This window comes from Mytilus californianus, unplaced genomic scaffold (assembly GCF_021869535.1).
Source record: "Mytilus californianus isolate M0D057914Y unplaced genomic scaffold, xbMytCali1.0.p SCAF_2, whole genome shotgun sequence".
Lineage (NCBI taxonomy): Eukaryota > Metazoa > Mollusca > Bivalvia > Mytilida > Mytilidae > Mytilus > Mytilus californianus.
Genome location: NW_026262668.1, coordinates 52,240,145 through 52,267,064, shown reverse-complemented (window position 1 = coordinate 52,267,064; position 26,920 = coordinate 52,240,145). Strand labels below are relative to the sequence as shown.

The 26,920-nt window shown below is 34.7% G+C and overlaps 2 long non-coding RNA genes across 2 annotated transcripts in view; both read left to right on the top strand.

Moving 5' to 3' along the window:
* LOC127729990 (uncharacterized) overlaps positions 1-26,920 on the top strand; it is a 53,099-nt gene that overhangs the window by 25,520 nt on the left and 659 nt on the right. The window lies entirely within an intron of this gene.
* Positions 1,594-12,582, top strand: LOC127729989 (uncharacterized). Its single transcript, XR_007994921.1, has 2 exons — positions 1,594-2,521; positions 12,297-12,582. It is a non-coding gene; the product is annotated as an uncharacterized LOC127729989 (long non-coding RNA).

Genomic DNA, 26,920 nt, shown 5'->3' with positions numbered 1-26,920 from the left:
ATCAGGATTGCCCATGAAAGCCATACGGCTTATATATATAATTATTTCCAATAGGGTTCCTTTATGTTACATTTTTAAACATATTGAATATAGTTATATAAGAAATCATGACTTTGGCAGGTTTTATGTTAATTATGTTAAAATTATAATTTACGATGACTTTGACTATTCAATAAAATAAAAGTTTGCTATTAAAATCGTTGCTTTCCTTTTTTGACAGAAAATCTTTAACACCAGATTAGTAAGATTCAATATATTTGTTGCTCTTTAATTCATTTGGCAACACATTCCAATCCTTTATAGCATTATAATTAAATGTTAAAGCCTGCTGCCCTTTTATAGGTGGTATTAAAAATTATATTCACTAGATCTTGTTGAATAATTATATCAATCTTTCATCTTAGTTAAATTTCCTTGCATGTAGTAAGGGGTTTTGTTTTGGAATATTTTATATACATGGTTGAGTCTTAGGTATTTGACTCTATTTTTCTACATTAAAAAAACCAATGCTATTTAGTACATTAAAGTTTACAGAAGTTCTATTTCCCATATCTTTAATAAATGTAACAGATTTATTTTGAAGTTTTGAAATATTTTTTTTTAACTAGTTTTCAAACTTTTTACACAAACAAGAATACCACGCTGAAAATGCATAATCCAAATGGCATTGCTATATATAGTTTTTCTAGAGTTTTCTGATAGACATCGACCATGTATATCAAGAAACTTCAGTCTTGCATTCAGTTTTTGTAAAATATTACTGACAATAATTTCCCTAGACAAATATCTGTCTATGTTTAGGCCCAAGTATTTTACACAATCTTGAGCTGGAATACTATGGTTATTGCAGCTGACTTGAACACTTTCAACCTTTTCAAGTTAGCGTTTTGAACCAAACAAAATACTTTCAGTTTTGCCCAGATGAAGGGATAATTTGTTATCAATTAACAGTTGACTGCAAGACTGGGGTCCCTTTCCAAGTTTTTCAGATATTACCCCCGGGTTCTCACGTGAAAATAAAATTGTGCTATCATCAGCATATAATAATAATTTACAATCGGAACTTATACTAATAGACATATCATTTACATAATACAAAAAATTAAAGTGGACCCAAAATACTACCTTGAGGTACTCCTCATGTAACTGTTTGAAAATTAGATTCAAAGCCATTTACATTTACTTTCTGCTTTCTCTCTGTCAAATAAGATTTTAACCATTCTATGGATTTTACACTTTACACTCATTGTTTGTAGTTTGTTACATAAACTATAGAATGGTCAACTGTATCAAAAGCTTTTTATAGATCTAACGTTATCATACATGTACCAGTGTAGAGCACAATAGATGACAATGTTTTTAATATGATCAAGTAAATGAATTAAACATGTCACCGTAGACCTAAAGCTAGACTGAAAGCTATATAACAAATCTTTTTTAACTAAATAATATTCAAACTGAGAATAAATCGATTTCTCGAGAATTTTAGATACTGTAACAAACCGCCGCCACAGGCCGAGTAATTGTGGAAGGGTCTGTTGACAAATTTTTAGGGCCCATAATGCTCTCGTCCGGAATATACTGCATCTGCATCTTGGATTTCCTACCTCCGAAGACGAATGGATGCCAGGCAATACACTCATTATACTCCATAGTTGGGTTGTAAAATAAAGTTCTAACGTATATTTTATTTATTTACATCTATATATATATACACAAATGCAGACGCCTTAGTTAGTAATCATTTTCGGGACATTTAGGTCACTCAGTGTGGTGGGGGATAACTGCCGCTACATTACTTTCCCTTAAAAATACTTCATCTTATCATAATGAATTAAAGTATATTAACCTGCTTGGCTTTTCTGTTTGGAATTGGTCTGGTAATGATAACTTTCAAGAAGATGGTTAAGCTTACTAGTTAGGCTTGAGCTAACAAGTTATCCGCCATTTCACTGAGCAGAGCCCTATTTATACTCTTTTGAGATCCCTGAAAGCCAATCGAAAATAAGGGATCTAGCCAGGGATCCCTGAGGGCCAATGAGAACCCTGTCAGGACTGACAGGAAAATTTCCGACAAAATAGGGGCTTTACAGGAAAACCTGCACATTAAGAAATAATATACAAAATGGACATTAAAATGCCTGTCCATTAATTATCAAAGGGATGGGACTTAGTTTTAACTTTTCCTTTATTAAACTTTATAGTTAGAAGCTTAAATATTTGTAACTAGACTTGTTTCCAAGTTCTAGCAGTGCGTAGTACTAGCAGACGCCGGGAGTACTTATATTAAATTCCAGCGGTAAACTGGTCAACAATATAATTCCTATAAACTATTCTTTTACAGGTATAAACATTGAAGCTTTAATAAAATTATTAATACAATGCCTTATTTCTTACTCTTAAAGACTACTTTTGATATTTATGGTATAACGATACAACGACAAAAATATTTCCTACTGCGGTCACATGATCAGTAAAATGGCTCTTCACAGAGAAACGAGAAACATGGTTTTGACCGATAGTAAAAACTTAAATATTTCCTTACTTAGACACTTTCAGGACTTATAATGGGTTGAAATATAATTTCAGGTATATGAATATTTATGCCAGACACCTTACGATCTTTAAAAAATATGTTATCAAGTAAAACGAGTTTGGTAAACAAGTGGAAGGGGGCACTTGCCAAACAAAATGGAAAAAGTTAAAAGATACAAATGTTACAATATGTGCAGTTCAAATTAATGTTCATAAAGTCAATAATATTTTCTGTTGCAGGTTATCACCAAATAAAGTTTATATCCATCTGTAGTTGATTTCTTTCTTCTTTTGGCATGGTAAATTCCAGGTTGTAAAAATTATTAAATGTTATTTGTTCCAGTTATTACACTATCCCCTCCTTAGAAACGGAAATTCTCCTGAATTTTAGATATACAGTTAGTGTTTGACACATTATTTAGAAACAAAAAAATATATATGACTTCCACTGTGATTTAAGGTTTTCTCCAGTGACATGATAATTTAATGTCTATCTGCTATTGTAAAGGTAGTATGTTATTTTTACAATAGGCGTAACGGAATTTTGCTACGGTTGCAAATATCAATAATTTTGTCAGTTGACGTGTTCCTTAAGTCCCTTGTGGTGTACATCTGGTCTACTATGCCTTGGAATTCAGGTTTGTCTTTATTGACGATTGTTCTGAGGATTTCATAATTGTAATACCTACATTTCCTTACTAGATTTTCTTTGCCTTTTATTTTCTGTTCTTTTGTGCCAAGAAGGGACATGAAATTGTATTTATCTAACAAATCCGTTATTCCAACGATATCCGATACTCCAACTGGGAAGCTGCAAATTCCCAGGCCAACAGCTTACGGTCTGGTGTTAGGGTTTCCCAATCCCTGGGTGGCCACTCCAAGTATGTTGTCCCAGTTGGTATTTTAATGGATGTTGATTTCCAATCCCTTCTGGCAGGTGGTATGGCTGGCATGGAACCCAGGGTTAGGATCTCCCTGGCCTTCTTCTGGGTAGGGGTTTCCTCTGCGGCTGTCAAATCTGTTGAAGGTGGCGGGACCACTGGAAGTCTTGGTGTATCTTTGTGATGAACATTAGTTGTTGAAGGCTTGTTGGTTGAAGATTCTGACCTGGATGATGAATATGATGGCTCGGATGCGGATGATGTGGGCTTGGTTGTCAAAGATGATGGTTTGGTTGTCAAAGATGATGGTTTGGTTATCAAAGCTGATGGTTTGGTTGTTGAAGCTGATGGTTTGGTTGTCAAAGATGATGGTTTGGTTATTGAAGCTGATGGTTTGGTTATCAAAGATGATGGTTTGGTTATCAAAGCTGATGGTTTGGTGGTAGAAGAGGTTGGCTTAGATGCAGATGATGGAGGCTTGGATGCAGATGATGTTGGCTCTGATGATGAGGATGTTAAAGATAGAGACTGGTTGGTTGGTACTATAGGAAGTGGAGAGTTGTTTGGAGCCATGGTGGGTTTGGTTTTGGTGACTGATGATTTTGGTGTGGAGGAGAAGATGTCTGGTCGTCTTTCGATCCTCGTTATCAAGGCAGGAGATAGGTTTAGTGTGTCAGCACACATCTGTTGCTTGATTTAAAAATTCTCTCCATAAACTGGTGATCCGCTTTGGGACATGGTGGAGATGTCGGTTGGCCTGATGGTATTGGCTTTCCTCTTTAATGCAGCGTAATACTTCTCCACCATTCTTATTACTGGGTCGATCTCTATCCGGTACCTTATCATCTCTGTGGATCTTACCATGAAGAGGGCAATCAGGGGTCCATCTGCGTTCATCTGAATGCTGTGGAGTGTGAGGACTGATGGCAACAGTGGGTCATACTCTTCCATGGATGCGTCATCTTCCAAGCTTATGGTGGGCTCATCTTGCTCCCACTCACTTACTGCTGACTCCACAGATGGTTCCCTGATTCCCTGTCTAGGTGTTCCCACCATATCCAAATCTCTTGGATGGCTTGCCCAATCCTCTACCCAGCTCTGTCTCAATCTACGAATGGATTTGCATTTCCCCAACCAACTGGTGACATTGCTCCGTGCCTGGACTGCAGTAGAACTTCCTTTTGGTGACCAATCTCCTGTAGTCCTCTGGGAATACACTGAACCAGTATCCATTTGCCTCTGACATGAAGTTTGTCTCTAACTTTGGTCCTATATCTGGGTGTTTCTCATCCATGTGGCACTTCAGGTCACTGATCCTTGAGAACCTCTTCTCATATGAGAAGCACCACAGACAAACAACAGATAGGCGGCCTCCATGTGTTCCCTTACTGGCTAAATGTCTTTTTAAGGTCTTCAGGTCAGGAAATTGTTGCTGACAAATCCAACATTCGTCTAGGTTCAGCGGTCTCATTCTGAAAGATATAGATTTGAACTGGATGGTAAGTTAGGGTGTTAACATGGTATTTTATTTTAGCATGGAACAGTAAGATATCTATTTCTTGGTTCTTGTGTCAACTTATGAAGTTAAAGTTTTCAATTGGTTATAGATATATACATAAATATCTTCTTATACAGTCTCTCTTATGGCTAGGTATGGTTATTTTTCTTTAGGTATGCAATCATGGTTTGATATTTTGGTACTGGTCTCTCTTAGCAACTTCTGTGGCTGGTATACTTAGTGGTTTCTATGTGGTAGCAATTAAAATTTTTTTTTTTTTTTTTTTTTCAATTATCTCCCCTTAACTGTACACCAATGTTTTTCTTATATTCATTACAAATATAAATCATGGAAAATAAATGGCTGGAACAACTGGAATCCTGGTAATAGGATGGTTTAACATCAGGGTTTTCGTTTTGTTTGTTTTTTTTTGTTTTTTTTCTGTTTAATATGTATAATATAGCACTTCAGCTACTTCTCATTGGGAACTGGTAAATGATACAGGTATATATTATACATCTAAATATTTGTACACAAAGGTATTGCTAAGGTAAAGGATACTGGCAGTATATCCACACTGAGTACCTGGCTAAAAAGGAGGCTTGGACAGGACAGGCCTTTTATACACACAAAACTAATTCAGGTAAACAAGTGATATAACTTTATTTCTTTTGTCACATTTCAACACTGGTACAAGGATTACAATAGGGCTATCTTTATATATGGCATTGGTAAACTGATTATATGCATCATCAGCAGTCTCTCTGCTGACTGGACAGGACTTCTCTTCTTCATCTCTCTCATCCCTTCAGGATTATTAAATATAACATAAGATATTTAGCGGAATTCCTAGGATGGCCAATCCCATAATTCCACTCTAAAAATAAAAGATTATCCACATGTATCCAATGAGTAAACGTCACAGTATCTATAATAAAAACATTTACTGGCAAGTGCGCATCGTCACCAGTAACTCTTCCTGTCTCTCTTCATAATACAACATTAACAATAAACAGTATATACATATGTGTCAAATCTTCTGCCAATTACTACAAGTTTCATTTCTCATAATTTTTTTCTACTTTATCCTTGTACCAGGTTGGTGGGTTTCTGCCCTTGTACGGTATTAGCCGGTCTATGTGGTAAACTTTTGCTGGTTGCCGTGGTGACTTTTTCACCATATATATCAGATCATCAATTTTTTTCAAAACTATGAAGGGTCCTTTCCATTTAGGCAATAACTTTGAACAAACGCCAGGTTTCCTGGTTGGGTCGTGTAGCCATACAGGTTGTCCTACAATTAATTCTCTTTTCTTGGCACTTTGGTCATAATATTTTTTCTGATATTCCTGACTTCCTTTAAGGTGTTTTCTTGCAAGGTCATGGGCTTTGATAAGGGAACTTTGGAGTAATTCTACATATTCATGGGTTTTAACTTTGTTTTCATTTTCTATTTCTGGTTCTGGGATAAAGGCTTGGACTGGAAGAGTTATCTCCCTTCCTAACATCATTTTATTTGGTGTTACACCTGTGCTTGCATGTTTTGATGACCGGTACGCCATCAGCAACTGGGGTATAAACTCATCCCAACAGTCTTGATGTTCTTGGCAATACATTTTAACCATGGATACTAATGTGCGATTAAATCTTTCCACAGACCCATTTGCTTGTGGCCTCATACTGGTCGCTATTTGTAACAGGGTGCATACTTCTTTTAAAAGTTTTGACTCAAAATTCCGACCTTGGTCTGAGTATAGTTGGAGAGGTGTTCCAAATCTACTTATAAATTCATTGGTTAGGGCCTGGGCCACTGTTTTTGCTTCTTGGTCTGGGAGAGGATATGCTTCTGTCCACTTAGTGAATAGATCTGATAGAACTAGTACAAATCTATTGTTGTTTTTAGACATTGGGAGAGGACCAAGTATATCCATGGCAACTCGCTCCATGGGTTCACCAGTGAGGAATTTTCCCATAGGGGCCTTTCTTGCTTGTAGTTGCTTTTGGGCTGCACAGTTGTCACATCGTTTTATGTATTCGACAATGGTGTGTTTCATTAAAGGGCCAATAAAAAGTTTTCTGAATTATATCTAAGGTTTTATCTATGCCTAAGTGACCTCCTGTTGGGATATCATGAACATATCTGATAACTTCCTGTCTTTTTGATGTTGGTACGATTAGTTGCAGAAATTCTTCTGTCTCATTTTCGATCCATTTCCTGTAAAGAAGACCTTGATGTATTTCCAGTCGATCCCATTGTCTCCATAAGGTTTTAATAACTGCGGATTGATTGGAGATTTCGTTCCACTCTGGGCGCTTTTTGTCTTCTATTCTCATTAAAATTTCAGATATCTCATGGTCATCTAATTGTGATTTTCTCAGTGTGGTTTGGTCCCAACCATCTATCATCAGGTCTTTAATTTTCATTAATCCTGCACTTGAATTAACCTGTCTGGATCTTGTTACAGCTCTGATTTGATTAAGTTGGGTGCATTGTGGGATTGCTGTCTCTTTGCTGTCTTCTTCAATATTTTGCACATCATTCTGGGTCTGTTGGTTTAGACAGGATGTACAAGGCACTCTGGATAGGGCATCTGCATTGGTATGTTTCAGGCCAGGGCGGTGAATAACATTCAGATCATAGGTACCTAGCTCCTGGAGCCATCTTGCAGTCTGTCCTGTAGGTTTCTTTAATTTTTTCATCCAACTAACTGCGGCATTGTCTGTTCTTAAAAGTACATTTTGACCGTATAGATATGAATGGAAATGTTTTAAAGCTGAAATGACTGCAAGGAGTTCTTTTCTAGTTACACAGTAAGATTGTTCAGGCCTTGATAAAGCTTTACTCATGTAAGCTATCACATGCTCCTTTCCTTCATGTTCTTGTGAAAGTACAGCACCAACAGCTTGTTGACTGGCATCAGTATCTAAAATAAAAGTTTGGCCTGGTACAGGATAAGCAAGAATGGGTGACGTTGTAAGTGCCACTTTCAGGGTCTGAAACGAGCCATTACACTCGTCCGTCCAGGTCAATTTTACCCCTTTCTCACGTAATTTGTTTAATGGGCGGGCTATTTTGGCAAATCCTTCCACAAATCGTCTGTAATATGATGCTAGGCCTAGGAAACTGCGAACTTGCTTGACAGTTTTGGGAACTGGCCAGTTTTTAACAGATTCTACCTTTCCTGGATCAGTGCTTATACCTTCTTCTGATACAATGTGACCTAGGAATTTTGCTTTCTTTTGGAAAAAACTACATTTTGAGAGCTTGAGTTTTAGATTGGCCTCTAAAAGGCGTTCAAAAACATGGTCAAGTCGCTTGACACATTCTTCAAATGTTGATCCAGGTACTATGATGTCGTCCATATAAACTAAACATTCCTTCCATTGGAGACCCCTGAGGACATCTTCCATTAAACGCTGAAAGGTACTTGGGCTGTTACACAACCCAAATGGCATTACCGTGAATTGGTACAGGCCCTGACTGGTGGAAAAAGCTGTTTTCTCTCTGTCGGATTCCAAAAGCTCCACTTGCCAAAATCCTGAATTTAAGTCCATTAAATTATACAGTTTAGAGTTGGATAAAGCCTCCAAACAGTCATCTACTCGTCCTACCGGGTAAGAATCGACTCTGGATAAGTGATTTAGGGATCTGAAGTCCACACATACTCTTGTAGTTAGATCCGGCTTTGTTATTAAGACAAGAGGTGCACTCCAGGGTCTGTTTGAGGGCTCAATAATACCACGTTCTAACATTTTTGAAACTTCTGTCCTTTCTATTTCTCTCTTACCAATTGGTAGTCTCCTGGGTGGTACTCTAACAGGACGAGCATCTCCAGTATCAATGCTGTGTTTAATTTTATCAGTTCTTCCAATGTCTTCTGGGGACCTTGAGAATACATCTTAGAATTTATTCAGGAGTTCTGCAAGAGTCGTCTTTTCTATGGGTGTCAAATGTGTGCCACTTCTTGTCAAAAGGTCTTGGAGGTGCTCTGGTACCCCATTTTCATCATTTTCTAATTGCCTGCTTGGAATTATGTTAACGCCTGCACATCTGTCTTGTCTAAAATCAGGTAAGGCTACTACAGATTCACAAGTACCAAGCATGGTGTTAGGATAAAGCTTAACATCTGAATCACTGTAATTAACCACTTGGACGAACGGGTAATCATCGTTAGAATTTATTATACCACTAACTACAGAGATATTTTTCTCTTCGTATAAAAGATTACAGGGTTCTATTATAGCTATGCTAGTAACATGCTCCTTGTTAGGTACATTAACAGGTAAGGTTATACTAGATTTTGATGGTACAACAACAGTATCTCTGGCTAAGACACGACAGGTCATTCTAAATTCTCCCCCTACCCAACATTTAATATCTGAATTTTCTGTTTGGAGTATATGAGATCTGTAGTCAATCTTTTTCACATGTTTAAGTAGGAAGTCTTGTCCTAAAATGGCATCAGGTGTGATATCACATACAATAAATTGAAGATGTCATCTCTTAAGGAAAACTCCAGATTTACCATTCCATATGTAGTTAAATTGGTCCCATTTACGTTTTGAAGACTGTAGGCATCCTTTGGTTTTTCAATATTGGGGAAATTAAAACTATTGGTTTTGATACCATTTGATAGGTATTCCTGATTTACATCTTGACTGGACTGGGAAATATCTTTATGAACTTGGTTTGATATAAGAGATACTGTAGAACCAGTATCTATCAGAAAATCTAGCTTATATCCAGAAATTGTACCATTTGTATACAATCCATTGTCCCATTGGTCTAAATGTTTTCCTACTTGTATTACTCTGTCATTAAATTCAGCATTACTCTCTCTATCCATGTCAGACCCTTCTATCTCCGTCTGGCCCCGGTCTGGTGAGCTGACGGGTAACCGTTTCCCTGGTTCTGTTGGTTATTTCCACTTCTTTGTCCTTGATAACTAGGACTGTTTTTCGCCCAGTTTGAGTTTGGTGGGGAGGCTTGATTTGGTCCAGCTTGTCTCTTGTACAAGGGGCAATTCCTATAAAAGTGGTCAGGAGAGTTGCAGGTAAAACAAGTTCTTGGGCCTCTTTGAGGGGTCTGGCTACTGTTTGAACCATGTTCTAGTCTATCTATTCTGTTAATAAGTTGCTGTAGGATTGATTCATTTTCTTTGCTTTGGACTGGTATGTCAGTATCTTGGGTGTTTAGGTAAGTCTTAGTGTCTGAAACTTGTCTTATATTTCCCCTTTTTCTATCATTAGGATCCCCAAGAGAGCCTCATATCTCTCTATTAGGTCTACTGCTTCAGTAACTGAACGACAATCTTTATCTATACAACGATATTTCATCTCCAGGGAAATATTTTTAAACAATTGGTTAAGGGCAAGGACTTTTTGGGCCCTTGTATATAGGTTACTGTATGCTTTTTGGGCCATTTGGCGTAAGTCATCTCCAAAATTTGCAATGGGCTCTTGAGGTTGTCTGGTTCTAGTTTCAAATCTTGAAAGCCATCTATTCTGATGTCTGGCATTTCCAAATCTTTGCTCAAGGGTTCTGACTAATAAACAATAGGATTTTTTCTCAGTACTGGTAAGGCTTATATAGAATGTCCTAGCTGGTCCCCGTAGGCTAGCAGCAAGCAAAAGAACTTTTTCAGATTCTTTCCATCTTCCAAGGTCTGCACAGTTTTCAAAGTGTGAAATATATTCTTCCCAACTGTCCTTTCCATTGTAGGGCTCTGGTTTAATGGTAGTTCCACTTATATTTCCTCTTGGAAATCCTACCGGTATCTGGTTGTCAAAATCTGGATTGTTGCCACGGATATTTGGGTTTCTGTCTGGGAAATCTCTCTGGTTTGGTACAAGTGGGTATTCTTTACGGTAAAAATTCTTGCCAACGCCTCGGTATTCGTCTCTTATCGGTACGTCACCTTGACCTGCTTCGTCGTCGTCCCCGGTGGTACCGCTGCCACTCGGCCCTAGGTTCCGTCTGAACATGATTTCTCGGTCGGGAGATTCCTCTCGAGGTTTTAATAATTGGGGCGTCTCATTATCATCACATTCAAAGTCTGACATTTCTGCTGCTGCTTTATCAAAAAGATAACAAACATTATTTTGTGTTTGTTTTATAAAACTGATTACATACAGGGTTAAAATACGGTCGTTGAAACGTCCGCCTTAACTTTAATTTATAAATACAACGGTAACGGAACAACGCAAAGTACGATAAAAATTAACTGGAAACGTTATTTACAAATTTATTATTTACATATTCCACCACACGTCGAAGCTAAAATAATCCCGAATTGGCTATGGGTACGATCACGGGATGTCTGGAAAAATTGACATCCCACTTCTGACACCAGTGTAACAAACCGCCGCCACAGGCCGAGTAATTGTGGAAGGGTCTGTTGACAAATTTTTAGGGCCCATTATGCTCTCGTCCGGAATATACTGCATCTGCATCTTGGATTTCCTACCTCCGAAGACGAATGGATGCCAGGCAATACACTCATTATACTCCATAGTTGGGTTGTAAAATAAAGTTCTAACGTATATTATATTTATTTACATCTATATATATATACACAAGTGCAGACGCCTTAGTTAGTAATCATTTTCGGGACATTTAGGTCACTCAGTGTGGTGGGGGATAACTGCCGCTACATTACTTTCCCTTAAAAATACTTCATCTTATCATAATGAATTAAAGTATATTAACCTGCTTGGCTTTTCTGTTTGAAATTGGTCTGGTAATGCTAACTTTCAAGAAGATGGTTAAGCTTACTAGTTAGGCTTGAGCTAACAAGTTATCCGCCATTTCACTGAGCAGAGCCCTATTTATACTCTTTTGAGATCCCTGAAAGCCAATCGAAAATAAGGGATCTAGCCAGGGATCCCTGAGGGCCAATGAGAACCCTGTCAGGACTGACAGAAAAATGTCCGACAAAATAGGGGCTTTACAGGAAAACCTGCACATTAAGAAATAATATACAAAATGGACATTAAAATGCCTGTCCATTAATTATCAAAGGGATGGGACTTAGTTTTAACTTTTCCTTTATTAAACTTTATAGTTAGAAGCTTAAATATTTGTAACTAGACTTGTTTCCAAGTTCTAGCAGTGCGTAGTACTAGCAGACGCCGGGAGTACTTATATTAAATTCCAGCGGTAAACTGGTCAACAATATAATTCCTATAAACTATTCTTTTACAAGTATAAACATTGAAACTTTAATAAAATTATTAATACAATGCCTTATTTCTTACTCTTAAAAACTACTTTTGATATTTATGGTATAACGATACAACGACAAAAATATTTCCTACTGCGGTCACATGATCAGTAAAATGGCTCTTCACAGAGAAACGAGAAACATGGTTTTGACCGATAGTAAAATCTTAAATATTTCCTTACTTAGACACTTTCAGGACTTATAATGGGTTGAAATATAATTTCAGGTATATGAATATTTATGCCAGACACCTTACGATCTTTAAAAAATATGTTATCAAGTAAAACGAGTTTGGTAAACAAGTGGAAGGGGGCACTTGCCAAACAAAATGGAAAAAGTTAAAAGATACAAATGTTACAATATGTGCAGTTCAAATGAATGTTCATAAAGTCAATGATATTTTCTGTTGCAGGTTATCACCAAATAAAGTTTATATCCATCTGTAGTTGATTTCTTTCTTCTTTTGGCATGGTAAATTCCAGGTTGTAAAAATTATTAAATGTTATTTGTTCCAGTTATTACAATACGATAACGAAAATGCTAAGAAGCCTATAATATCCAACCTCTAGTCTGCTGTTCTTTTTATAATCTAGCTTTTTTCATGTCATCTGAGACAATACCACTGACGATAGACAGATTAACTAAATATTTTACAGGTTTTGTATTAAATACATGCACCATCTCTTATGAACCGCGGAGGAATACCATCTAAACCGGTACTCTTACATGGATTTAAACGTTCTAACTCTTTAAAAACAAATTCTTCACTCATAGGTTTTAATTTCGAAGTAAGTATTACTTAAATACACTTTTCAATAAAAAATCTTACAAATGTGTGTACTATCATCAAAAACCATTGGAGCTGATGGTAATTATGAAACCAGAGAGGCAGCCACATTAGTCAAAAATATGTTAAAATGATTCGCCACTGCATTTGGATCAATGTTATTTTCATTTTCTATATTAGAAACTATATTGCTCTTTTCTTTCTGCTTTGAACTATAGCCCAAATTTTTGATGAACTGCTTTCAAAGACTTTTTGGACTATTTTTATTTTTGTTCAATCTTGTTCTCAAAATATGTAGATCTTGCTTCTTTGACAACTCTTTGTGTTTTGTTTCTTTATTTGCACAATTCTGAGAAAAAATGTTTGCTACCAGTTTTTTTTTTATACATGCATAATAAATGGTCTCGATTTTTTATTAGTTCCAAAATATCTGATGTAATCCAGGGTTCTGTGTGTTTTTTTAACCTTTACTTCTCTTATTTATGCTACCTCATCTAGAACTGATATAAACATATCTCTAAATATACCCCAAGCCAAATTTATACATTTACATATATATAATTTTGACCAATTAGCTGCATTTAGTTTCTCAATAAACTTTTTTTTTTATCAATTTTCCTTGTACAGTATATAAGGAAATGACCACTCAAATAAATATTTAAGACTCTTGACTGACTAACATTTTCTTCACAAATTACAATATGGTCAATTAATGTTCTAATAGTATATGTTGTTCTAGTTGGCTCTTTTATAAGCTGTTTTAGATTAACCAAATTTAACATATTGGTATAGTTTCCACATAAGAAAGTCATTTTATTTATTAAGCAAATGTTTATATCAACTAAAACAAACAGTCCAAATCCATGATTTATTTTATTTAATACTTCAAACAAATTTAAGAAATTACTAGTAGATGCCCGCGAAATCGCGGTGCAGTTTGGCAAGTGTTGAAACAAAGAGTGTAAAGGGTGCCTGTGTTTACACATAAAAAGGGGGTAGATGTCCGGACATCGGGTGCCTGTGTTTACACATAAAAAGGGGGGAGGATCACTTCGACACGTTCAACGCCCATTTCATTTTTGAACAGTTCTGCACCTGAGTAAAAAGGATGGATGTCTGTCGTTTAATTTAGCAAAATGATGCACTTACCATACAATCCAGGATCCTTATAGGCCTAACTGTCCTATTTTCTATCCTTTCTTCTTACTTTCACCTGAATTTCGCGGGCAGTACGTCGACTGAGCATGCACGAAAGCGTATAAGACACGGATCGATAACGGTCTCCGAATTTGGATATTTTCTCAAAAATTGGCATTTTCTGTGGAAAAAAGATTGTTTCAAAGACAAATTTAGGAAATACAAAACACTACATTTATACGTCATATCACAAATATTTCCGACTTTGTATGGTTTCAGAGGAGTTGCGGCTCAATGAAATCGGTCTCTTCCTTTAGTAGTTTAGATTATCAACATCGTCAGAATGAAGATTGGGTATAGGTAAAAATGCCAGGTCTTTTCGAACAAACCTGCACACACCACCTCCATTTCTGTATATATCTGATCTTACCACACAACAGCCATCGATGAAGATTTCAGCACTTGTGATTGATTCGTCAAGCCATGTTTCTGTAACTGACATAACTGCTGCCTTAGTTCGCATAGCAATATTCCGCAATTCCGATATTTTCGGAAGGAGCGATCTTGAATAGCAATGTATAAAATGTAGACCTCTATTCTCAAAAGGTTTTAAATGTTAATAAATTGTAAATCTAGGTATAATATAAAGCCTTAGGATTTATTTGGCGCAACTGTAACTACTGCATTGCAATAACGTTGACGTGCGTTTCATTATGTAAACGAAAACGAATCGTTTGAATTTCCGATCGTTTAACAATCGCTATTTATTTATAGAACGGGAATCCCAGAAAATGAGCTCTCTTAAACATTTGTGTTTGGAAGTAACCCTTCGTAGCAGATGAAATAGAAATAGCAAAGAGAAATCCAAAAAGTATATATTAATTAAAAACCCTCTAGATTATTTCTATAATTTATTATACTTTAAATAACACCCTGATTTTTTTTTCGAGGATCAGTATTTTATACTAATTTGCTGCATTTGAAGAACTTTCTTTCTGATATACATATGTACATTGTATATATTTTACATATCCATTCTTTTGTTAAAAAAAATAATTAATACTCGCATTCATTAGATAAACAAACCAAAATTTAATCAAGCTTTCATTAGAATTTAGAAAATATAGTCAATTATATTCAAAAGGGGAGTGGTACTCGCATAAAGTGTGGTATAGTTGTTATCTTTTACCAATGACCTTTAAAATTCACATGGAAATAATTAGTGAGCTGAGAAATTTCAAAACGGTTATTATCGAATTTTTATGCTGATTTCTTTTTATTTGATAAACTTTCAATACCGTTACCCTTTCCTTTTCCTACTAAGACACGATTATAGAAAACTCTATAAGATACGCACCTATAATATAATGAGAGCAAAATAATTTACAGTTTCCTTTAAGATCACAAAACAAAAGCTGCACGACTCTGTCTTATTTGTTTTATGTGTTATATATCAAGTAAAGGTCGGTTAGATTTTCCAGTTCTTAAATGTTCACATATTTTTCAAAATTTAGATCCCATAACAAATTTTGCAGCTGCAGTAAATTCTATAGAAAACTTTGCAAATTTATACATATTATTCTTTGTCTTTTAGCAAGATGAAAGGTGTCGACACAATGTTTATAACTTATTATGTTGCCATTTGCATTCTTCCCATACAAAAGAAGCTGGTAAAATACAGTCAAAAACGATCTATCTAACTCTATCTTTAAACATTTTAAGACCGTTTTGCGCGGTTTCGTGTTGTTCAGTCTTAAGTTTTCTCTATTGTGTGTTTTTATACTTTTGTGTGTCTTTTGGTATTTTTTCGTTTTTTTGTTTTTGCATGACGTTCTTAGTTTTTCATCGACTTGTAAGTTTGAATAACTCTTTCGTATTTGTCTTTTGCCTCTCCTTTGATCATATATATACAGTCATGATAAACTATTGTCTTTCACTGTTTGACTGTTTATCTTGGATTTTGATCAAAAAGTCTATGTATTTCTCTTTCTTAATTCTAAATGGTGTTTTAATATGGCATTAAGGGGCCTCGGTGCCCGAATGGTCTAAGTAGTTACTACTGTAATCACTAGCCAGTCAACACTGAGGTTGTGAGTTCGAACCCCGCTCGTGTGGGTGCACTCGACTCCAATCTTAATTGACTAGGATTGTCAGTTTTCCTATCGAAGGTCGGTGGTTTTCTCCGGGCACTCCGGCTTCCTCCACCAATAAAAACTGGCCGCCAAGAAATAGCCCAAAACCGGTGTTTAAAAGTGGCGTTAAAAATTGAAATTTTAAAAAGGTATACCTACATGGACCGTCAATGAAAACCACTATGCATCAAAAGTAAACAGTATTCGGCATGGAAAAACAATGATTTTGTTCATCTTAATTATAAAGCTCATTACTGGAATACTTGTTAGCTTATTTCTTAACTAATTGCTGAAAAAAGTGAAGATCAATGCTTATTTTATTGAAGAACGTCATAGAAATCCATCTGTATGCAAGTTCGTGTCATTTTTGTTGAGTCTGCAACGAATGTCGCGGAAGCGAAACATAACGATCCTACATACTGTTGTCGTCGTTAACATTTAGTTTTAGTCTATGGTTATAAAATATTTCTACATAAATCTTTCATGGAATTTTACAAAACTGAGACAAAAACTTCTTCATGATCAAATTAAAGACAGTTAAAAGAGCAAAAGAGGTAGGACTAATTTCCCTGAATTTATTTCACAACAGGGCCATATTAAAAAAAGTCTTTCATTCTTTACTTCAATTCACGGTATCACAGCCCAATGTGTGTATAGTTTTAAATTATAATGTCTTATTTCTAAATATAAAAGCCCGAATAAAGCCTAAAAACACAATTTTAACAGATTTTGGCAAATTTTAAATATTATTCCTTAAAATATATAGGAAGGACTTTTGAATCCAAAACTAAAATTGTGTCGAAAGAAAGCTATGAATTGTCTTTAATATAAATAAGTTAACTTTGGTTAGCGACATCTTCCGAAGCAAAATTTGATAACCACCTGTTGAATTCAAATTTTATATCAAAGTGATTTAAACAGCGTCATGTAGCGCAACATAGCATTTGGATTTGATGGAAATATACAAATGTTAAATTGGTAAACTATTTTAAGTATATAATAAATTGACCTTTCCATTTTTTTTTCAAAAAATGTAAATAATTGCATATACAGTGTTCAGTTGGATTAGATACTTTTATATTTTGACCCTGTGAGTCAAACAAATACAGATGTAATTGGCCCTACCTTCTTTTGAAATATTTTTTTCGTCAAAATTTGAAAATATATATTTTTTTAATTTTCAGGTTTTTAATGATACATTTTTGTTTTGCATTTATCACCTACATACAGTCGGATGAAACATTTTTGGAAATAAAAAAAAACTTTGTTAGACCATCCCCGAATGTTACGAAACTTAGACAGGAGCGTCATCATTATCAAGAAAAAGCATCCAAACAAAAAAAGCTTTATTTTTATTTTTTTTTTCGTATTTTACTGATAAATGGACCGTGTTTTTGGCAGTCAACATTACACTTTTACTATGACAGAAGCAATCGTCGGCGAGACACGTGGTGCCACAGAAGCCTTTACGAATATTTGACAATGTAAACAAGAAAATATAACATTGAATCGCTACTTCAGTCCGTTTATTCTAAAAATGTAAAACAGTACTATGATCAATTAAATGATTTTTAATTAGTCGAAAATAAAGTGTTTTACATACTGACTTCCTGACATCCTCCCTAAGTATACGATTTTTTCTAAAAATGTCCTGTACCAAGGCAGGAATATGGCAGTTGTTATCAAATAGTCCGTTTCTATTTATATTGGCGTTTGTTTTTGTAGTAGTTCAGTGTTTATGTTGTTCCGTTGTTTTCCTCTTATAGTTGATGTGTTTCCCTCGGTTTGGTTTGTGACCCGGGTTTGTTTCAGTTGAATCGTTTTTTGATTATTGAACAGTAGTATACTACTGTTGCCTTTATTTATACAGCAGTGCGTGATCGTATCCGTGTTTTTTAAGAAATGGAACGGGTCGGTTGTACGGTGTGAGTACACTGTATTCATACAACAAGCAGACAAACATATTTTAATAAGAATAATAAGGAAAATGCATTTATTCAAAGTATAACTCCAATTACAGATCTTAAAAACTGGTAATTATTACTATTAAACCGGGGGAAAGTTCCGAATCCTGGATAAAACAAACAAGCACTCCCTACTAAAGTGCGGACGTGAAAGAAGACACATAAATGTAGTGTCGACAACAGTCAACAACAAATAATTATGAAAACAATATATTGTTTAAAGTACATGTTCATACTGATAATTTGAAATAATTATTTTCACCGAGATGTACAAATGTGTCTGATGATTGTGATAAAATATCCCACGATTTGAGTGCGTAGGCCTACCCAGCTGCTTCAAGTTTTGTTCTTTATTCCCCCATAAAAGATAACATCTTGTTCAACACAGGTTAGATACTTAATATGTTATGGTAGATATTACATAAGGACATACGGTTTTTGTTATTGTATTATCTACTTATTGCGTGTCCCCTATATCAGACATAAACCTCTCCTTAGCAATGATGCCTCAATGGTAGTTACAACCTGACGCAAAGGAATAGATATAAGCTTTAGATTATCCAAGTTGTTAGTAATATTCGTTCTGGTTCGAAAAACATTCTTTTCCCCAAATACTCATTGTCTAACTTTTCCTAATATGTGCAAGGCGATAACCGTCCTAAGAGTTGCGATAAGTTTGCTACAGGTCAGACTACACACACATAGCGTTTGAAAATCACACGCAATGTGAGATAATCGCAGATAACGATTGTTTTATGAAACAGAATTATTGCGATAAGTTTGGTTAACGATCAAACGTTAGCAAACAATCATTGTTTTATAAAACGACAGCCTGGTATCTTTAATTTACATGGTATTAATATTTTGTTTTGTCATTGTTAAACGGGTCAATGTTTGTCTAGATCATAAGATCCTATACTTACTATAAAACCGGAGAAAAGTTCCAAATCCTGGATAAACACTCCCTACTAAAGTGCGGACGTGAAAGAAGACACATAAATGTTGTGTCGACAAGAGTCAACAACAAATAATGATGAAAACAATATATTATTTTATGTACATGTTCATACTGATAATTTGAAATAAGTATTTTCACCGAGATGTACAAATGTGTCTGATGATTGTGATAAAATATCCCACGATTTGAGTACGTGGGCCTACCCAGCTGCTTCAAAGTTTTGTTCTTTATTCCCCCAAAAAGATAACATCTTATTCAACACAGGTAAGATACTTACTATGTTATGGTAGATATTACATAAGGACATACGGTTTTTGTTATTGTATTATCTACTTATTGCGTGTCCCCTATATCAGACATAAACCTCTTCTTAGCAATGATGCCTCAAAGGTAGTTACAACCTGATGCAAAGGAATAGATATAAGCTTTAGATCATCCAAGTTGTTAGTAATATTCGTTCTGGTTCGACAAACTTACTCTTCCTTAAATACTTATTGTCTAACTTTTCCCAATATGTGCAAGGCGATAACCGTCCTTAGAGTTGCGATAGGTTTGCCACAGGTCAGACGACACACACATAGCGTTTGAAAATCACACGCAATGTGAGATAATCGCAGAGAACGAATGTTTTATGAAACAGAATTATTGCGATACGTTTGGTTAACGATCAAACGTTAGCAAACGATCATTGTTTTATGAAACGGCAGCCTGGTATCTTTGATTTTTTTATTCCCCAGTATGTAAAAATGTGTAGTTGAAATTCTTTATAATAATTTGTTAATTTTACATCCCGTCATAAAAATGAGTAAAAGAAGTTTTTCTCATGTCCTTTTAGGTCATATAGCTCTTCAACTGTTTCGGTTCTTTTACATGATTGGCTTTCAAATATTTGGCATTGAGCGTTCTTGATGAAAGTAAATCCCCATAAAAACTTCGGACGCATTAAATATATAAAATGATGTTTTCATTTTTTTTCATACGAAATAAATTTGTTATCTAAGTACTACATTTGCTACCCAAACTGTTATCACAGGGCCATAGGAAGCTTATCTTAAATTGGACATTTATAACTATGTGAGTGAGTCAGCCATAGGTAGCAATACACAGTAAGGAAAAAAAAACTTAAAATTGACACTCATAATTTTTAACCACCCTCTTTCCCTTGCTTTCTAACAAATAAGGCTTAATGTTTGTGTTATGTATGTGCATATGTATGGAAACAGCATCTTCCATAGATTTGATTTCCAATAGTTAAAATGGTGAAACATAATCTCTTTTTGGTGTAACCATGGCAACAATCTGCCATGTTTCAGTAGTTCTTATACATCATTGGCTTTCAAATATTCGGCTTTGAGCGTCCTGATGAAGGTAAATCCATAAAAGCGCTTCGGACGCATGAAATTGATAACGTGTTTTTCATTTTTTTCAGCACTGGGACGATACCTCCACTGGTGGACTATCAGTCCCCGAGCATACCATCAGCTCAGTAGTCAGTACTTCGGTACTGTTATGATTTATAACAAACCTTTCTATAATTGTCCGTTTATAAATTTTGAAATTATAAAGAAACTAAGGTTACAACTCCATCAGGCAAAGTTGACCTTAGATGAATTTTGCAACTTTTTAAAGGTCCTTTTTGGTCATATAGCTCTTCAAATGTTTCAGTTCTTATACATCCTTGTCTTTCAAATATTCGGCTTTGAGCGTTCCTGATGAAGATAAATCAAGAAAAGCGCTTCGGACGCATGACATTTATAACGTGTTGTTTTTTAATTTTTTTATATATTAATAGCTATTTTTTAAACGTACAATTCTGACAAATAACTGATAGTTAGATACACATTAGGTCTTATTGTATTTTTCATAGATTTTAACATTCATACATATTGCAAAAAGTCAACTACATTTTTTATTCCATATTTTTATATATAAAATAAGCAAAGTTGACCTGTTTGTATATTTTCATACTTTTATCAGCTGGTGTATAATATTACATTATCTATTAGAAAAGATGTTATTTGTGAAAATCTTCCTATTTTGAAAGTCGACATCAAACATTCATATACTAACCTTTTAGTGATTGATATTTTAGATGTCGACAACATAGTTTATTTATAAGTTGTAATTTGCCTCTATCGTTTGAATTTTACATGTATCACATTTTGCTATACTGGGGCCATGCATAGCTCACTTCTACGGCACGAATAAATACCGCCGTAGTAAGCCAGTGAACTAAAATTCCACAACTAATCATTTTGTCCTTTTCACTAGTTCCTTGACTGGCTATTAAATAACGTATCTTTATTTTTCTAATGAAGCATATTATAATAATAGATTATTTTTTTAGTGTACAACACTTTTGATATTAAGAAAAACTACGTGCTTTCAATGGTCCATTCGATTCGATTGACAAGGATTTGCCACCCCTTGTGGAGCATCTACGATGACCCCCAGTTAGTAGTGGATTTCGATGTCACCTTGATGATGTTATATTGGAGACCCTTTGACAAAAAGAAGACAGTTTAGAATCATCGGTGTTATATCGTCCTGAACATGCATGAAATATTTGCCACTGAGCATTAAGCAACCAACAATCAATCATTCAATTGATGTTATATTGGAAACATATACAGTAATAAAAATGTGCTTGGTAAATAAAGATATGGACACATGTGTCCCTCCGCAGCAAGAGGGTTAAAAGTTTTGATTTGTAAATGTTATATTGTTTTTGCCAGCATCTTATTTTCGTCTCGCTATTTTTAAAACGTACATTTAAGAAAAACGACTGATACTTGAATCCTTGTAAAGTCTGTTGTATTGTTCATGCAAATTGACATTCATACATTTTGTTTTCCTAATTTTTCAAATTCGGATCTGAACAAAAAGAGCAAATTGACCTGTTTGTACATTTTCATAATTTTAGCAGCTGCTGCATAATATTACATTATCTATAAGCAATAGGTGTTATTTCTGAAAATCCTAGTATTTTGAAGGTCACCATCAAACATTCATATTCTGACCTTAAATATTTTAATTAACGGACATTTTAATCTTTGAAAACAGGGTTTATTTTTAAGTTATAATTTGGCACTCTCGTTTGTATTTTGACACATTTTATTATACTGTTGCTTCTTATAGCGAACTATACGATATGAATAAGTTCTTCAATAGACAGTCAAAGAACTAAAAAAAATCATAACTAATCAGTTTGTCCGTTTCACTTTTCACAAGAATTTATAACCAAAAAGGACAAAAGGTTTAGCCAAAACCGGGCAAGGAATTAGAGCTTTGCATGAGGGAGATATATTCCTTAGTGTTATATCATTTCATTTATTTTGTAACAGCAAATTTAAAAAAAAATAATATCCGTATTTTCATGCCACTAACGAAGTACTGATTACTGGTCTGGTGAAACCCTCCAGGACGAACAGTCCACCAGCAGAGGTATCGAACCAGTTGTAATTATAACACTAAAGGTACCAATTTTACTGCACCAGATACGTATTTTGACAAACACTGTCTCTTCAGTTCAGCAAAAATATTTGAAAATCCAAAACTTATTAAAGAAATGAAGAGGTCATAACCAACGAGGACAACATATTAGTCAAAACCGGGCAAGGAATTAGAGCTTTGCATGAGGGAGATATATTCTTTAATTTCTAATTATTTCAAAAATTTTGTAATAGCAAATTTGAATAACACAATATCTGTATTTTTATGCCACTACCTAAGTACTGACTACTAAGCTGGTGATACCCTCGTAGAGTCACCGTCCACAATCAGAGGTATCAAACACAATATCTGTATTTTTATGCCACTACCTAAGTACTGACTACTAAGCTGGTGATACCCTCGTGGACTCACCGTCCACAATCAGAGGTATCAAACACAATATCTGTATTTTTATGCCACTACCTAAGTACTGACTACTAAGCTGGTGATACCCTCGTGGAGTCACCGTACACAATCAGAGGTATCAAACACAATATCTGTATTTTTATGCCACTACCTAAGTACTGACTACTAAGCTGGTGATACCCTCGTGGACTCACCGTCCACAATCAGAGGTATCAAACACAATATCTGTATGTTTATGCCACTACCTAAGTACTGACTACTAAGCTGGTGATACCCTCGTGGACTCACCGTCCACAATCAGAGGTATCAAACACAATATCTGTATTTTTATGCCACTACCTAAGTGGAAGTACACCACTAATTCATGGCCCCATTGCTTTCTATGTTAAATTCCTCAATTTCAAGCAGACACAGCTCTTTTGTTTCAAGTTCAAATAAAGTGGCAATCATTGCATGTCAAAGCAACACTTTATGGTGTCTTGTACTGGAAAAATCAACATACCTTTAATGGCATATAAGAAAGAACTGGTTCCCGGAACTTCGGATGTACCAAAACAGGTACTTCAGATCTGACATACAGGCAAAAAGTACCCTCTTTATAAAATTTAGTGCAGTTTTTTTAATATTCAAAATTATAAGTCAAAGACTGTTCTACAATGATCACAAGTCATTCAGCTTTCATTTGATACCAACAATACCTAAATATTCTACATATTTTGAAAGTTACACTCATGCGTAGGAACTATTTTGTGTTAAATATGTACTACTTTCTGGTATGTGCTTTCTGGCCGGGCCGAATTAGTGGTGTTACACCTATAACAGAACTAAACTTTCTATACTGACTTCAGCATCACTTTATTTCATTCTATGATCTATTTCAAGCAATAAAAAACACATAAATCTTAAGTCCAAATACTATTTTACTAATTTTAAGCTCAAATTGGACTGGTAGTAACATATAGGTTATTCAAAGAAAACTGCATATGAATATTATAAATGGCCAATATACTTATTTTATTCTCAATATCATTGTTGTATTAAATAATTTCTGTTAGGAAACAATGTGCTTACCAATATTCATATTTCACCAGAGTTTGTTCATTTAATAAAAATATATTAGACCAAACCTAAGACATAATTGAGAAAATTGTCCCCCCTTTTTTCTTCAAATTGGAAAAGGGACATTTTTGGTATAAACCATACTTCTGTGGTACAACACAGATTATAAAGAGCAATTTATATATTTTGCAGCTGGATAACTTGCTAAACTGGTTCAAAATTGCATGTACAGTGAGATTTTGGAATTCTTATATGAGTATATACCAATTGCCTAGATTGTAAAAGGCTATCATAAGAAAACCAATAAAACTTGAAAAATCATAGGATTATTTGACCAAGAGCTATTTTTTTTTACCATAAACAAGTCATTATATACATGTTTGATTGATTGCAATCCCAAATAATGCAAAAATAAGAATTTGGAGTCAAGTCTTAACTGCATGCATGTTGTGTGACCATAAAAGGCTAAAATACCTGATTATGTCAATTTAAGAGCTGAAATTTCCCATAAACAGAATTGTTCATCCAAAAAAGATGATTAAACATGTTTACTTACATCAAATATGACTTATTTTCATTGGAATAGGTACAACTTCTAAAAATTGAATTTCTGATGATTCTCTGTAATAGGAAGTACACCACTAATTCATGGCCCCATTGCTTTCTATGTTAAATTCCTCAATTTCAAGCAGACACAGCTCTTTTGTTTCAAGTTCAAATAAAGTGGCAATCATTGCATGTCAAAGCAACACTTTATGGTGTCTTGTACTGGAAAAATCAACATACCTTTAATGGCATATAAGAAAGAACTGGTTCCCGGAACTTCGGATGTACCAAAACAGGTACTTCAGATCTGACATACAGGCAAAAAGTACCCTCTTTATAAAATTTAGTGCAGTTTTTTTAATATTCAAAATTATAAGTCAAAGACTGTTCTACAATGATCACAAGTCATTCAGCTTTCATTTGATACCAACAATACCTAAATATTCTACATATTTTGAAAGTTACACTCATGCGTAGGAACTATTTTGTGTTAAATATGTACTACTTTCTGGTATGTGCTTTTTGGCCGGGCCGAATTAGTGGTGTTACACCAAGTACTGACTACTAAGCTGGTGATACCCTCGTGGACTCACCGTCCACAATCAGAGGTATCAAACACAATATCTGTATTTTTATGCCACTACCTAAGTACTGACTACTAAGCTCCTGATACCCTCGTGGAGTCACCGTCCACAATCAGAGGTATCGACCCAGTGTAGAAATAACATTAACGGTACCAATGTTACTGTACTAGATGCGCATTTCGACAATCAATGTCTCTTCATTGATACTCGAATCCAAAACATTTGAAAATCCAAAATTTATTAAAGAAAGGAAGAGCTTATAACCAAATGTGCTTTAGTCAATTTTATTTTTATAGCGTTTATTGTACATGTGTAATTCCTCATATTTTAGTAATTATTTTGTGATAGCATATTCTCCGACTTTGTTTTTGTTGTTTTTTTTTCTGTTTGCTTTTATCGAATTGCAGTTTTTTCCCAGGTTGTGGAAAACATATTGAACAGGCTTTGAAGGATGTCCCGCCACAACAAAGATGTAAATGCCCGAGAGAGTCAAAATAATGGTGAAGTTTGTGTTTTATCCACTCCAACTGAACGTCTAATTTTGGAATATTTCAATATTTCAATATTCTATTTTTCATTTATTGAAAAAGCGCCATCGCTAATGTTACCTGAAAGAAAGAAAATAATGATGGTTTTGTATAGAATATAAACAAGATTGAACTCATCTATACGAAAACTTTAGGTAAATGAATTCTTGATGGTCAGTAAGTGGGTACGGCGAATTTACAAGAGATCGAGTTAGGGTTAAGTGTTAAGTTTGACTTCGAATTTGCATTTAGATGTGAGTCAATACATAAGAAAGAGATCGGATTAAAATCTATAGCTGATTTTAAAACGAATGAATTGAAATTAGGGGTATACGTCACCGAGACAGCAATCTAACAACATAAGCATCCGAACCGCTACAAGAGGTCAACATACAGTTTATATCAATAGATAGATCTTTTTACAAAATTCAAAACTCCTCCAGAATCTAAAACAAATCTGAAAGAAAAAAAGAAAACAATAAAACATCTGCATCAACACCAAATCCTTTAAGGATGTTCGCTACTCTGTTTCAAAATAACAAGCTTTTAAAAAGACTGTTATAAATTAATAGTATATAAATAAAGAAAGTAAATAAGCAGATAAAATTGAATGGTCCGTGTGCTTGTTGTCGAGATATAAGCAATTGAAAATTTGGCGGGAAATAGTTCTCTCTAGATTTTTCATACATTTAACATTGACACCTTTTTTTCTTTCAAAAACGATGAAAAAATAACAAGGATTTTATAATATTTTCAAGGATGACATTTTAAACTATATGTAATCAAATTATTGAAAGAAAAGTAGGGGTTAGTGGGCAAAATGGCACTAAATGGATAAAACCAGAGGATTCCGAATATCTGGCAAAAATTCAAAAACAAGAGGAACGAACATCCTTAATTAGCAACTGATGAGGTTCCTAGCATAGGACGGACACATAAATATGTAACAAGATTTGATAGCATTTTGAGATATTAGCCACACCATTTTAAATCTTATATAATTTGCATATTTACAAATACTTGACTGTGATTGGTCCTTTAGAACTGTTTTCCTTGGTTTACACTTCATTTGACCATGTTGCCGAACCTACTTTCGCAACCTATGAAAATACTATGTCGATTTAACTGTGATATATATTTATTCGCCAGATATGTGAATGAAATCCTTGGGTTCAAAGTTTAAGAGAAAAAAACCCAAATGTTTGGGTTGAGAATTGTAACGACTAAAAAT